The following is a 14,367-nucleotide window of genomic DNA, read 5'->3' as shown; positions in this document are numbered from 1 at the left end:
GGGCGGGGGGGGGGGGGGGGGGGGGGGAGTAGATGCAGTAGTAGAACCGTCCCAGTGCTCTGCCTACCCAGTTAGCACTAGTTAACACAGCACAATGTGATCTCATCCCTATTCGTCATATTTGCTGCTTGGGCAAAAGTTGCAGCAGCATCTGGCACAGAGCTGTTAATCTCACATCGAAACTGCTCGACTCTGTCAACCTCTGAATAACCGTTGGGTAGCATTAGCTTTGTGATGCTAACAGTTAGCCCTGTCACTGTGTTTGAATGACTCTGTCACATGTGCAGAGCTCCAGTTCATAGCAGTAGTCTTATGATAAGCAGAGAGAAGGGAGGGGCTGAGAAAATCGATTCGCTGCACGCGGCTTCACACTGAAATACGAGTTTACAGGCTGTGTTTACGTGGTCAAACAAGTCCGTCACCAGTGGAAAACTTTGAAAAAATTTGACACAAAGTAGCAAAATGGCCCAAGTGGCTCCAGACGTTCCACCATATTCTGACGCGATAAATGACATGTTAGGGCATGTTAACTGGAGTGGCTGCATGTAAACGGGAATATTAGTGAAATATTCATTTTCATTAGCCATGTTAACAGCTTAGTAGCATATTGTCTTTTTTGAAATAAGGGCAGAAACTGGAACATTTTGTGCATGTAAACAGTCGGTCAAGGTCCTCACAAAGACAGAAGTACATGGATGTGTGTGTGTGTGTTTCTGTGTGTGTATCAGCAGGGGGTCCTGTTGGTAGACAAGTTGAATATGTTATCACAGGCTAGTCAGTTCCTTTCACTCATTCTTCTATTGGATCACTCAATGGCATCTGTTTTTACTGCTTCCAACATGTCCAGCACGCACACACACACACACACACACACATTTATACAAGAGGATTTTCTCATAATCCTCAAAGCAAACATTGTTCCACTTTACAATGTTTTGCCATGTTTTAATGGTCCCTTACGGCCCAAATAGAATTATTCAGCATCTGAGGTGATATTTCTTGTTTCCTGCTTATTTTTGTTTGTGTGTTTTTTCATCAAGGACCATCCAGGCCCAGCACTCATTTTTTATTTGTGTGTAAATGTGACTTAAGTGTTAGATATTTCAACAGATTCAGGGGTGCTTCATTCATCTTGCCGTTTTAACAGCCTCCACAGCGGACACATCATTTGCACCTCATGTTATTCAAACAGTCAGAATGTATTTAAGTATATGATTTCAGTCAGTGCTGATGCACCGTCTGTCCCTGAGCTCCACACTGGTCACTATGGGAACAAAAATAACATACACTTTCTTTTACTGCACTAATTTGAGCTGTATTATGATGAATGGACCTTTCAATATGTGAATTACTCTGTTGCCTTGTTACAATATATATAATTATGCATTCTGCTTGGCTGAATTCTAAAAGGATCACGGCTGCGTGAAAGCTACAGCTTCAAAGCATTACTGTACAGCCTGGATCTTCAACAGGGGGTCCGGGACCCCTGGGGGGTGCTCAGAGCTACTGCAGGGGGGCCACCAAATGACTGTTTGATCATTTTTGAAAGTACACATTAACATGAATGGAATATATTTTGCCTTTTGAAACAACTTATCGTTTTGAAAGTGGCGTTTCCTCCCTGACCTACCTGAAAGGCAAATATAGGTCAAGACTGCAGCCTGAGGATGGCCCTCCACCTGACAACCTCTATCTGCTCAGTTTAATATGCACAGCAATTTTATATGTGTGGTAGGTCACTGCTCCGTCTCTCTTTCAGTTAAGGGGTCCTTAGCCTGAAAAAGGTTGAAGACCCCTGCTGTACAGTGATCAGTGGGATTAATCACAGTTAAAAAGAGGTTGGTGGTCCAACGCAGTTGCAGGTTTTAAACAATTTTCAACAAAACAAAACACAGATATAGCATCTCTGACATAATCACCTGGGTTTGGTTCATATATAAATATACTTAAGTCTTAGGTTGGGTTGGGATATCATTTGGGTTTTTATCTATACTGGTCATTAGATGATACCAGTGCCAAAATGGTGCCTTCAATCAATACTTAAAATTTAAAAAAAAACTATAATTACCGCCTCGTGGTTCTTTGCCTCCACACACCAGTCAAGTTGCGTTTACAGTTTACATATCACTACATCATGTTACCCTATTAGACATTTGTATGAAATTTTGTCATAATTACATGTGAATTCTTGAGTTATGGCCATAAACATGTTATGTGGGGTCACAGTGACCTTGACCTTCGACCACCACATTCTACTTAGTTCATTCTCCAATCCAAGTAGACGTTTATGCCTAATTTGAGGAAATCCCAACGAGGCCTTCTTGAGATATTGCATTCACAAGAGTAAGCCAGACAGGAGGGCACAGTGACCTTAAACTAATTATGTTCATGACAATGGGACGTATGGATATTGTATCCAGGTAAGACAGACTGCATATGACCCTCAGCATCTCATGTGGATGACTTACTACCACACATTTAAAATGAACACATGATCGTTTTTTGCTTTCTTCCACTTGATTTGAACTGCTAAATGCATTTTAACTGGAAAAAAAACCTCACATTAGCACTCAACTGTAAAGGCTAGAGAAGAGGACTGTAGCAGTTATTTGGTAGATCTCCATGCACACTGGCTTAAAGACTTTACACAAGTCGTTTGGCACCAGCACATCGACTGTATCCAACTGTGAGGGATTCTTTATGCTTTACATGCTAGAGCCGTGTCACCACGGCCATTCACCAGCAGGGTCAGGAAAAGTGAACCACACATGAGATCAGATGAGAACGTGTCCTTGACCACCTCTGATTACGGCATGCATCTAGGTGCATTCCCAACCAAATGCAGTGGTATCTACTTATGATCCACTCACACAAGACACTATTAGGTAAGTGTTCATGGCCAGATGTAAACAGGAGGTCAACAAGCAGAAAGAGAAGAAATGCTTTTTCACAGGGCTACATAACCATCAAGAATGTGACAATTTTCACCAACAAGACTCAAAAACAGTGTTTTGTTTCAGCTGAACTGTGGGGGAGTGTATCTCTCTAACTCCTCAAACAACCACAAAGCACGATATGAGATTGTGGACGTTGTGTAAAATATTTAAGGGAGTAGCTGTATCAGATACTGAGCACTGAAAACAATGGCACACATGTTCAAAGTTGTTTGTGGTGGGCATTACACCTGGGAGGTGTTTGTGTCATGGATTATCTTTATGATCAGTCAGATTGCACAAATACTTTCCATACACACTGAACTCATCTCTTGTGCCTCCATTTCTGCTGCAGACTTTAATCAGTCCTGTACTCCACCACTCGTGATTTTTGTCTTGGCGCTGATGCCCGTCTCTGCATTCACCTTTTATAGTTCACATGGTCACGATTTCATTTAATCCATTACTGATAAATTCATCTTGCACAATGCCAGGGAAAAAAATAATCACCTTTATGAGAGTCTCGAGTTGGTTTGATTAGTTCTGACCCGATTTCATGTTTAAAAAACAAAGACGGATATTCATTGGGCCGAATGAAAAAGCCGTATCAGTGAAACGAAACCAGCAGAGTTCCTTTTATTCTTCCCCAGCGCTAATACACACTTGAGAAAGACAGAGAAAGTGAGAGAGAGACTTGCTTTATGAGTGGTGAAGAGGCAGTGATTCACAGCATGCACTCCTCATTATTTCACCATCTCCTCTCACAGAAGCATTACCATTTATGCACACACACAGTAATTGGTCACAGATTGCACACTGATACAGTGAAGTGCTTATTTCCTCCTGGAAATGTGATGGTAAAATGTTTAGCTAGCAGCTCCTCTCCCTGTTCTCCATCCTGCTCTGTTATTCTTCTTCTTCCACCAGTTTTTGCTGAGTCAGACCGAGCCATTATGCGGCCTCTTCCTGGGGGGGTTCGCTGTCAAACGTAGACCGTCTCACATACACATACACACACAGGCACACACACACACACACACACGGAAGACAATATCCTCCACCAGTAGAAAGAGAGGCCTGGGGAGGTTGCAGCAATACCAACACCATTTAATAAGTGTGAACTCAGGAGCATTGTGCCGAGACACAAACCACATGTTTGTTTGTGTATGTGTGTGTGTGTGTGTGTGTGTGTCTCGTTCCACACCTAGTGAAGGAACATTGTATGGCTGCATGAATGTGAAGAGAGTACGGTAAACTCCATCTATCCATCCCTCTGCCACAATTACATCCTCTACAACTAACATATGCTCGGCTCTCATTCCCGCTGCTCAAAACACACACACAAACACACACTCACACACAAAATGAATTAGCCCCTGAACTGCGTTTTCCATCTGTGGTCCATTAAAACGTGTGTATTGCTTTATTTAGACCGACTCAGGTTAAGAGGCAGGGAGTGTGGCGGCCGTGCATCCTGTGCTGCTGTGCAGTAGGTTATTTAAAGGACATAACTGGCTTGCTAAGATTTACAGTTCATAATTTTGGCCATTTCTTTCAGTAATTATAACATCTTACTCACTAAAATAATTCTAAGTCAACAGGCTGGTTAGATTATCTAAAACTCTTTAATTCTGAGGTAAAACCAGAGGCGAGCACACCCAAAATGTTAATCAAAACTACTGTAGGTATGGCAGGTCATACTTAAAGAAGTACTTCATACGATGAAAAATTTAATTTCCTCAAGACGTTGGTCTGTAAACTGTGATGAGCGTTTACAATGGACAGGATGGGTGATCATTTTACCATCCACCTTAGTTTTCTCTTCCATATAACTTTAATTATCAAGAGGTTTGAATTCTTTTTTCTTCTGTATAGTGTAGCAGTATTTTGAAAATCCGAAATTACTCTACTCTAAAGTATCTTGTTTTAAATTACATTTGAACTTTTCAGCCCTGTCAAATACCAATTAAAAAATACCCAAGAGTAATCAAAATTAGGGCTGCAACTAACGATTATTTTCTGTCAGTTATTTCTTCGATTAGTCAACTAATCATTTTATCAATAAGTGTTAAAATGTTAAAAAAATGTTGGTCTGTCTCTCCCAAAATTATGTCATCTAATGTCTTGTTTCGTACTCACGCCAAAGGGTTTTAGTTCACCGTCATGGGAGAGTGTGTAAAGCTGCCAATATTTGAATGTAAGAAGCTGCAATAAGAGTATTTTGGGGTACTTTTATAGTACTTTTCTATGAAAAATAACTCAAACCGATTAGTTGACTACTAAAATAGTCATTATTTTAATAGTCGATTTATCATCGATTAGTCGACTAATCGTTGCAGCCCTAATCAAAATGCAACTAACAGAAATACTGCCCATCTCTGATCACCATTTAGCATGGAGGCTCCATACACAAAGTCAAGGTGATGTCAGTGTGTACCTGAGAATCTTAGGTGGAATTTCAGGAAAAATAATAGCTCAAAAAATTCTCCTACCAAGATTTTTTACAGTTAGTTTGATGTTCACTTCAAGATTTCTATATTTATTTAGGTGTTTATTACTTTGACTTAGATGTTCAGTTCAACAGTTTCCCAGTGTCTAATAAAGTCAAAGACTGTTCATTTCCGACAGTGCCAAATTTTTTTCCACAGGGGGTTGAGGGGTGTGATATCAGCCGATTAATCTGCTACCTGCCTTTTCCTGTTCCAAACTTTAATTATATCAGCCTTTAAAAATCCATCAGTCGACCTCTCACACTGATGAAACGACTTAAAGGCAGTGGATTTATTTGCATGGCAGATCTTCAAATGGCACTATGTGACTTTTGCTCAACAGTAGCCACTGTGCCATGTGTTCGTAAATAATGGCAAGTGGCGTTCAACATAGTATAGCAGTTGCATAAGTGAAGAAAAGTCATGAGGATGGCAAACTGTCTTACGCCGGATTTCCACTGGATGCGTGTCCGTTGCGGAACGGCAGCGCTGGTTATCCGCTGCGTGCTCCGCCGTCCGTCAACACCCACCGGCTGCGTTTGCTGTGCGGTGCGGTGCAGCTCCGCCGGAAGACATCTCGGTGCACTGCCATGATTAATATCTCCTCGTCCATGGTGTTCACGGGGTGAAATGACGTCTGAAAACCTCTGACCTGTTGACTTCAGGCCTGCCTCTGCCCATTATGTAGTTTTTAAGGTGTAGTGCAGGGAAATATGATCCGCCGTGAACACTGTGTATTTTATTTTGAAAATTAACCGGATGTTTTATTGTGTTTCTGTGCACGACTTCCTGCCCCGCACGATCTGCTCTGTGCTGAATTGCTGCGTTGTGCTCCGGCGTCCGGCAAAAATAGAAGTCCTGCGTATCTGTTGCGGAGGGCTCCGGAGTGCCGGAGCTGAGACGGAGCCGGAACGCAGCACAGCCGCAACCGGTGGAAACACACACATTGACTAGAATTGAATCCTATCGGCTCCGCTGCCGTGCCGGAGTGGAGACGCAACCAACACGCATCTGGTGGAAATTGGCCTTTAGTAATGTCAGCCACACAACATCTAGCTAAAGTTTGCAGACATTAGCTTAGCATAAGCTATACAGCTAACTGCTACAGGTTATACATACAGAGAAGATCAGGCTGTAGCAGGAAACCTCTGTGTTTATTACATTGAACAAAGGTGACTGACTCCAATGGAAGATGTATGAAGTTATGAAATTTTTCTGCTGTCATTAGCTACCAACAGCATCTAAAGGGGGTCACCCCTATGTTCCCAGGGCAATACATCTCTTGATAAAAACTAAGATTGTTCGAGTTTGGTAAGGGCTAGCCTCACAGGTCAAATTGCAAAAAAAGACAAAGGGAGATGGGGAGATGAAATGCAGTTTGAACTTTAGAAGTCTGTTCAGCCACTGTGGAGATATCAATGTCTAAAGTCAAAACTGTCTTGCCCACAAATCTAAGTGCCACACACTGTAGGTGGGGGATTTCAACATACTGACCCAGCTAGCATCCACTGAACATCTGACTTACAGAAAAACATAGCTGAGAACATAAAACCCTTTGAAAGGCCTTCTGAATGAGTCATATGAAGAAGATATTGAGCTGGGGAACATAGGACCAGGGGAGCATAGATACGCTCCCATCTAAAGAACAAAAAGGCAAATCAGATCAGAGATGTTATCAGAGAACGACAGAACAAACAAACAGTGAGTAATCACCGTCGGGCCTGCTGAAGACAAAAACTGAGGTCGTGAGCACACCAGCAGGGAAGCATTTTTCCACTGTGAGAGTATCAGAGAGCAGAACGAGCTGTTGTCCTGCTCTGCAGAGTGTTTATCGTGTCAATTCCTCCAACCGGGAAAGTAAGCAGTAGTAGTTGAAATCTAGACTTCCAGCTCACTTCCTGCTGAGGACAGGAAACATGAGGTTGATTCAGACTTCCCATGATAGGTTTGTTGCTTCCCGCCATTTATCTGCTCGGAACTTCAATCCTAAAGGAATGACATCATGTCCTTGCTAATACAGATAAACCCAAAAATGCTTTTAATGTGTGTTCTGTTCACAGTTAGTGGAAGCTGATTCTAGAGGTGTGTCATCCACACTGAAATGCCAAAGCAGCAGAAAGACACTTAAAGCTCTGCCTATACTTTTTATTTCATTGTTGCTTGGCAAAAAAAAGGTTTACTACAACCATGATCTGGAACAGAGTGTGGTTGGATGGATCGGCTAATTTTGGCAGGTGCCAGACTCTACTGTTTTTCAGGGTACAATTCTGTTTCCACTAAATCTCTCTGTGTTTCAATTGGTAAACAGCCACATAAAGTATTACTATACTATCATATATATATATATATATATATACTTTTAATTTTACAAAAAATTATAATAATGTTCGAGGGCTGTACCTGACTCAATTATTTAAGTATTTTTATTTAAGAATTAAGTCAACTGAACTGGATTTGGATGTTCACTAAGAATATCTGACCATTTGTTCCTTTTTTTCCTATGCTTTGAGAATTTAAATGGGGTTCGGCGGGACTTTCAGAATGACAGCGATGTTCACAACAGGTAATACAGTAAACAGGTCAAGTTAGCTCCCCAAGATAATGCGTGCTAACTGCACTGACAATGGATTGGAAATGTTAAACAATTTTTTTGCCAACACCAGATATCAAACAAAAGCCAGAGACTGTATTGTATTAAGTTGCTATGAGCTGTAATTTTACTCGTTCTTTGGGTGGCTGCCTCCGTCTCACTCAAGCCCCTTTTACACCGACTCTTAAAGGTGGGAATTTTCCGCTGTTTTTCCGCTCTGTCATTCTGTATGAACGGTATAATCATAGCATTGGAAAACAGAGTCTCCACGTGGAACTGGCATCAGAGGCAGTAACAGCGCCAAAATGAGAGCTCTATAAAAGGGACAGCTAGCAGGACAGGACCATAGGCAGCACGGGTGTGACGTGTTATACGTGCAACCCACTGCAGGAGATTTAAAAAACAGCTGGTAGCAGTTGCCAGCTAACTCAAAGAGGCGGAACAGCAGCCAAAAATAAGATCGACAAGGTCCAGGAGCTCCTTACCCTCAGAGCAGAGGACAAGACCACCCATCATGTAACAGAGATGGTACATGATTGTTATTGTGATGTTATGCCAAGGCATATGTTATCTGTCACACTTGAAGCTGACTAGAGGTTCTGTGCAAAAACGCAAGGGTGACATAAAGAATGACCTCGTAGCGGCCCTGTGGTGCAGTCTCTGTGTAAAAAGGGCTTCAGAGAGACCGTAGGTGTGGGCCTGCATGAAAGAGAGGAGCGCTCACTGTGCAGCTGAACATCCCCAAAAGAACACTGCACACTGACAAAAAAAAAACTTGACTTGTAGAATGTCTTCTATCCTCATTCTGGCTCCACCTGATGATTCCAATATATAATATCGTAATATGTGTTTGTGTTTATTTTGAATAATAAACCAGATGTAATACAGAAATCTGGGGTAAATTAGGTTTCGAAAATTTCACAGCAAAAAACGCAGGGCCGCTCATTTGCAATTTCTCTCCATATTTCTTTTTTAATCTATTTTTCTTAATTTTCTGCACCCACATTAGGATTTTGTTTTACTTAACAGTGTTCAGAGTCTTCTTGCAACAGGAAACAAAAACTTTTGAGTGAGCAGGGATATAAAATAAGGGTGGAAATCTGTTTACATTAAAACCGAAAACAATAAACTGCACATACATATAGTGCAGAGTATAAAACAAGTGATTTGATCTTAACCAGAAATACCAGAAGCTCAAGGTGCTATGTGCTCCTTGTAAAAGCACAGTGACATATCTATCTGCTAATATTAAAGACTAAAAAACAGATAAGATCAGAGAGAGATTAGAAGACAAAAGAAGTGCATCAGCCATGTTTCCAAGAGGTTGAGACATTGAATACATATACGTATTTTTATATATATATATTTTCTATATATGTATAAAAAGAGTTCCTCCTCTCCTGTCTACACTGCTGTAGTTTAACAACCTACACACATTTCATGTTCAGTATTGGAAAACTGAGTGTAGATTAGGGAAAAGGGATATTTTTGATATAGTCTCTTGTGATATCTTATGATGCACTGAGGTAGTGTTGTCACAATGCTGGAATTTCTTTCTTCAAAAACAGCTTGAAAAAAAAATCTATTCTAAAAATGTTCTATACCACAGGGAAAAATTGGCATTGAGAGCATTTAAAATGTTTTATTAACAGATAAATATAAAAGAGCATACCGTAACAATGAAGACTTTTCTGGTCTTGGTTAGTAGCAGAGAAAAGCAGAATAAATGCAATAAATAAATAAGAGAGAGCGAGAAGGTTCAGCTGGTATCGGTGTATCGATACTGCTGAAAATAAGTACTGACATGGTTTCAAATATTTACAATCGATATGTATGTAATCAATAGTTTTGACAACACAATACCGAGGACACCATCACAATCTTTCTCTTGTGATATCGAGGCAGTGTTTCTTTACTTTGCTGCAGAATTGTTCTGTCTGAACTGTTAAGCTTTTTGTGAGTTTATGGCTGTTTAGCATTTGAACGATGTAAAAGTGTGGGCTATAAATGTTGCTGTGTGTGTGTGGGTGTGTGACTCCGCACTTAGGTACACACGGTTCATCTCAGTTTTATGAAACTTTGTGGAGTGAAAAGTCTGTCTAATGCAGAGAGTAAAAGCAACAAAGGATGGATCCTGCTTTGTACATATTGATTAAGCCCTTTCAGGATTGTGTTTTTCTCTTCACTATCATGATGTAGCTTAGATGACTATCTTACAGTATGCTGCAGAATCACCTGTATGATAACGCCTTTCTTTTCATGGCAAAATATGCAGATCGTAGCACACTGTGGGTGATGTTACTCCCAGCTCGGATATAAGCGAAGAGAAAGATACATTTTAAGATGTATTTGTATTAGTGTGGACTTGAGGGACGGACAGACGGGGACGAGGAGAGAAGAGGAGAGACAGGGAGCCCAGGCAGGCAGACAAGCCAGCACAGGCTCCACAGCCTCCTGCAGCCAGAAACCAGCTCCCCCCTGCACCCCTGCACCCCCCACCCAGGAGGATGCCTATTGTTCCCCCATCCCCTAAACANAACCGGCTCCACTCCCTAAATTTCATTACATACGAGCTCAGGCTCCCCTTCTTTTATCCTCTTTAAGAACACACTGACCAAATTTTTCCTCCTTCATCCTGCTGCATGATAAACGCTCCTCACTTTCTGGCGAACACATAGAAAATCAGCACAGTTATGAGCAAAGATTAAATAAAATGCAGAAGCTGTTACAGTCAGGGATGTGTAAAAGACAGGAAATCGAAACAGGGCTGCAGCGGCACTGTAGGAGTTGATTTTAATTAGCATCAAAAGGAAATTGTGTTGTTGTTTTTTTTAAAGAGAAAATTCTCCAGTTGACACCTCAACAACTCCAACAGCAACACTGACATCCTCACAGTCAGAAACATCACATAATTCCCAGGACTGACTCCATCACCTGTTGATTCATCCAAAAGATAAACTGGCAATTTCCACCTCAAACTCACGTCTCATTCTGCTGAAGCAAACTTCATTATTTGAATAAAAATGAACAAAGTGGGTCTACATCTGGACGTCACAAGACATCATTTCATGCCAGAAAGATTACTCCTCCTAATCCAGAAATCTGTGCACCGGATTGTGTACTCCTGTCTAGAAATGAGACGACAGATGAAACAACAAGGAGGAGGGCAGCGAGCAGCCCGTTGCTCACAACTCCACCATACTGTAACAGCATTGGTGAAGTACGTGAACACACACACAAACATGCACACGTACACAGCGGCTGTGGCTAAAGCACACAGAGGCCATATGGTGCGTCCTCATCCACCAACGCCTGTTGCTGCCGCAACAATAGGCCCGCCTGGCCTGGACAGCAAGAGGCAAACACACACACACACACACAAATGTGCGCACATACACACACACACCAAATGGTCGTTAGTCAGTCAGTCTGCTTAGGCCCAGAACAAACGCCTGGATTTGCATTCTGCGCCTCCCTTCGTCCCCCCCCAACCCCCCTTCTCTCTCCCCTCTCTCTCTCTCTCTCACACACACACTTCCTCGGTCTCTACAGGTGCACGGAGCACTCAAAACAGATGTCAACGGACTGGAGAGGGAGAGGCACGGGGGGGAGAGGGGAGGAAAGTGGAGGGACGACGGGAGGCTGTTTGCCCAGGGTGAATGACAAAGCTTTGAACACTCGCAGGCCTAGACACAGCAAAGACAATGACACACACACACACACACACACACACACACAAATGCATCTCCTTGCTCTGTTACACTTTCAGCACTGCCTCATTTATCATTTTGAAACACTTTGAGGAGCGCAAAGACAGAATAAGTACAATTTGCTCTAGTATCAAGATTTAAACTTTTTTCCAAGAAGATTTAAAAATTAAAAACTAATTTGTATCACTTCTTTAAATCCACACTTTCAGGGAAAATGACATCACAGATATTGCTGCCTGTGTAGGGCATCACTTTATCACATTTATTCATATTTTACACTGTTGCCAGCGGTGACACATGGACCAAAACTCTTCAAAATCAACACATATATACCTTCATGAAGTCAGAAACTAAATAAAACCCTTTAAATACTTTGTATGTTTTTTTTCTGCTTTGCTTTTTTGTTATTTTATAGTCAGTTTAATGTCATCTCTATCACACATACTGATCATTTTGTAACAGTAGCAGACCTGAAATCTAGTAGAAAATGAGTTGATTGACAGAAAATTAATCAGTAACCATTTTTGTCACTGATTATTTGTTTAATTTCATTTTTCAAGCTAAAATGCCCACAAATCCTCTGGTTACAGCTTCTCAAATGTGCACATTTGCTGCTTTCCCCTGTTTACATCACTGTAAACTGAATGTGTATTAGTTTTGACTGTTGATTGAACAATATTTAAGGACACTGCGTCAGGCTGTGAGCAGTTACTACCTCCAGATTCCATGATTTACTGACAATTTTTAGACGAAAAAAAAACAATTTATCGATGAATTGGGATAATGTTATGCATTAAATCTACAATGTAAATAATCATTAGCTGTTTCATTCTCCCTGAATTATGAACTCACAATGACTGAGGTTATTTCACTGTCATCTAATTGACAAAACAAATTATCTATCTCCATTTCACAGTTACATTCAGCCAGATCAATTCTATTATAAAGAAGCCCAAACTAGTCCGAACTCAAATCCTTTCATCTAACGTACCCCTCCCCTCATCTGACAGATGGATTGCTGTTACAGAAGTAATGCGTCTACTATGTTTCATCCTACAGGCTGTAATTTTCTCCAATAATTACATTGTGGTTTGGCCTGCATCACCGCAGATCTCTTGCTATAAAGGACAAAAGCAATCCTTTAATCAATATTTAAAAGGAAATACATAACACAACTATAAGCCCATATGGGGAAATCATAGGCCAGTGAGGGGGGTTAAAAAATCTGGAAACTCTTTGACTAAATCACCCTCAGCTCCCACAGATTCATTAAACATGTCTGATGTGAGCTGGTGTAAAATGAAATGACTGGAATCATTAGACAGTAAGCAAATGAAAAATCATATTTTCAGAGAAGCATAAAATGACCCTCACTCGTCACACATGAAATCAGTTTAATCTACAGACTGTGGAGGTTGTATGATTTAGACAGTAAGAGATGAATCAGCCTGGAAAACTCAAATTATAGAAATGAATTCTACATCTTTAATATTTGGTATTTTCCTTCAAGATGCTCAAACAAATCCATCAGCGGCCTTTCTGATCGTGTTCTCATTGGGCATATAATGTGCTCTGTCCACTGGGTAAACACAGGCTGTGTGCATGTTATCAGCCTATGGCCTGTTCCTGTGACTGGGGCCTGCCTGTGTCGGAAAAGAGAAAACCCCGCCGATGCAACAAGTCCCCCATTCACTCCCAGCTTTGTTAAGCTGCCTCCCAGCGCTGCAGCGAAAATGTTTTCATCTCTTTCGCGTTACATGTAGGTCAATATATGAGGCTAACTCTGATGGAGAAACCTCCTACAGCGTGTATTTTATTATACGAGAGAAATAAGTGATAGAAAAGCAGGTTTGTTTTTTTGGTGTCGGGAGAAAGGGGGATAAAACTGAAGTGAAAGCGACATCCCTCGCTTTGAAGCTCACACGGCAAAGCAGTAATAAGCTTGTTAGACTTGTTTAACATGTATAAAGGGGTTGAGTGTGTCGATGAAGCTCGCGATGTCGCCGAAATTATTTGAATTTCAGCTTCAGTGACCACTTCAGGGTTTTAGAAACAAGCGAAACGTCCGAGGGCTTTCAGACGCGCAGGCTACAGGCTGAGGGGGGACTCCTCCTTGGGAACTTACCTCGATTCATACGCCTCTTTATGGATTAATTCCCACACTTTTCCACGGATCGGAGTCGCCACAGCATCGGGAAGCACTCCGCCGACTCCAGAGTCTCCTCACGGTTTTGGTTTGATGAAGGATCGGGCGCGCTGAGTGCGTAAAATGCGCAGCGTCTCTCCAAGGATGCGAAATATGCGCGGAATGGGAGCAGGAATGAAATGAACGCAGTGGACTGAGTTGAACGGGGCGGGGTGAGAGGGACTGGCGTCACCCTGGATGGATGAGTGAGTGAGAGATGGGAGGATGGGTGGAGAAAAAAAAAAGGAAAAGAAGGAGCGAGGGGGAAGGGGAAGGGGCCGGACTGTATGGGCTGCGTTCAACAACAAAAGAAAAGAGTGGAGCGCCCAAACTCTATTCAGTGGAGGAGGAGAATGGGTCGAGATAAAAACACGGACTGCCCTGCATGGATGAGCAGCTGACAACGAATCAAACAAGGTCTACTCAAAAATTACAGTGACAACATCTTTATGCGAGTTAA

General features: G+C 41.7%; 1 protein-coding gene across 1 annotated transcript in view; it reads right to left on the bottom strand.

Moving 5' to 3' along the window:
• Positions 1–14,115, bottom strand: part of LOC126407974 (transcriptional enhancer factor TEF-1-like) — a 56,207-nt gene extending 42,092 nt beyond the window's left edge. Inside the window, exon 1 of the mRNA XM_050073309.1 lies at positions 13,848–14,115. The gene's annotated coding sequence lies outside the window, so the exon portion shown is untranslated. The remainder of the gene's footprint in view (positions 1–13,847) is intronic.
• Between the last annotated feature and the right edge of the window lie 252 nt (positions 14,116–14,367).

Source organism: Epinephelus moara, chromosome 20 (genome assembly GCF_006386435.1).
Source record: "Epinephelus moara isolate mb chromosome 20, YSFRI_EMoa_1.0, whole genome shotgun sequence".
In the NCBI taxonomy this organism is placed as follows: domain Eukaryota; kingdom Metazoa; phylum Chordata; class Actinopteri; order Perciformes; family Serranidae; genus Epinephelus; species Epinephelus moara.
This window is presented reverse-complemented; position numbering and strand designations above follow the sequence as displayed.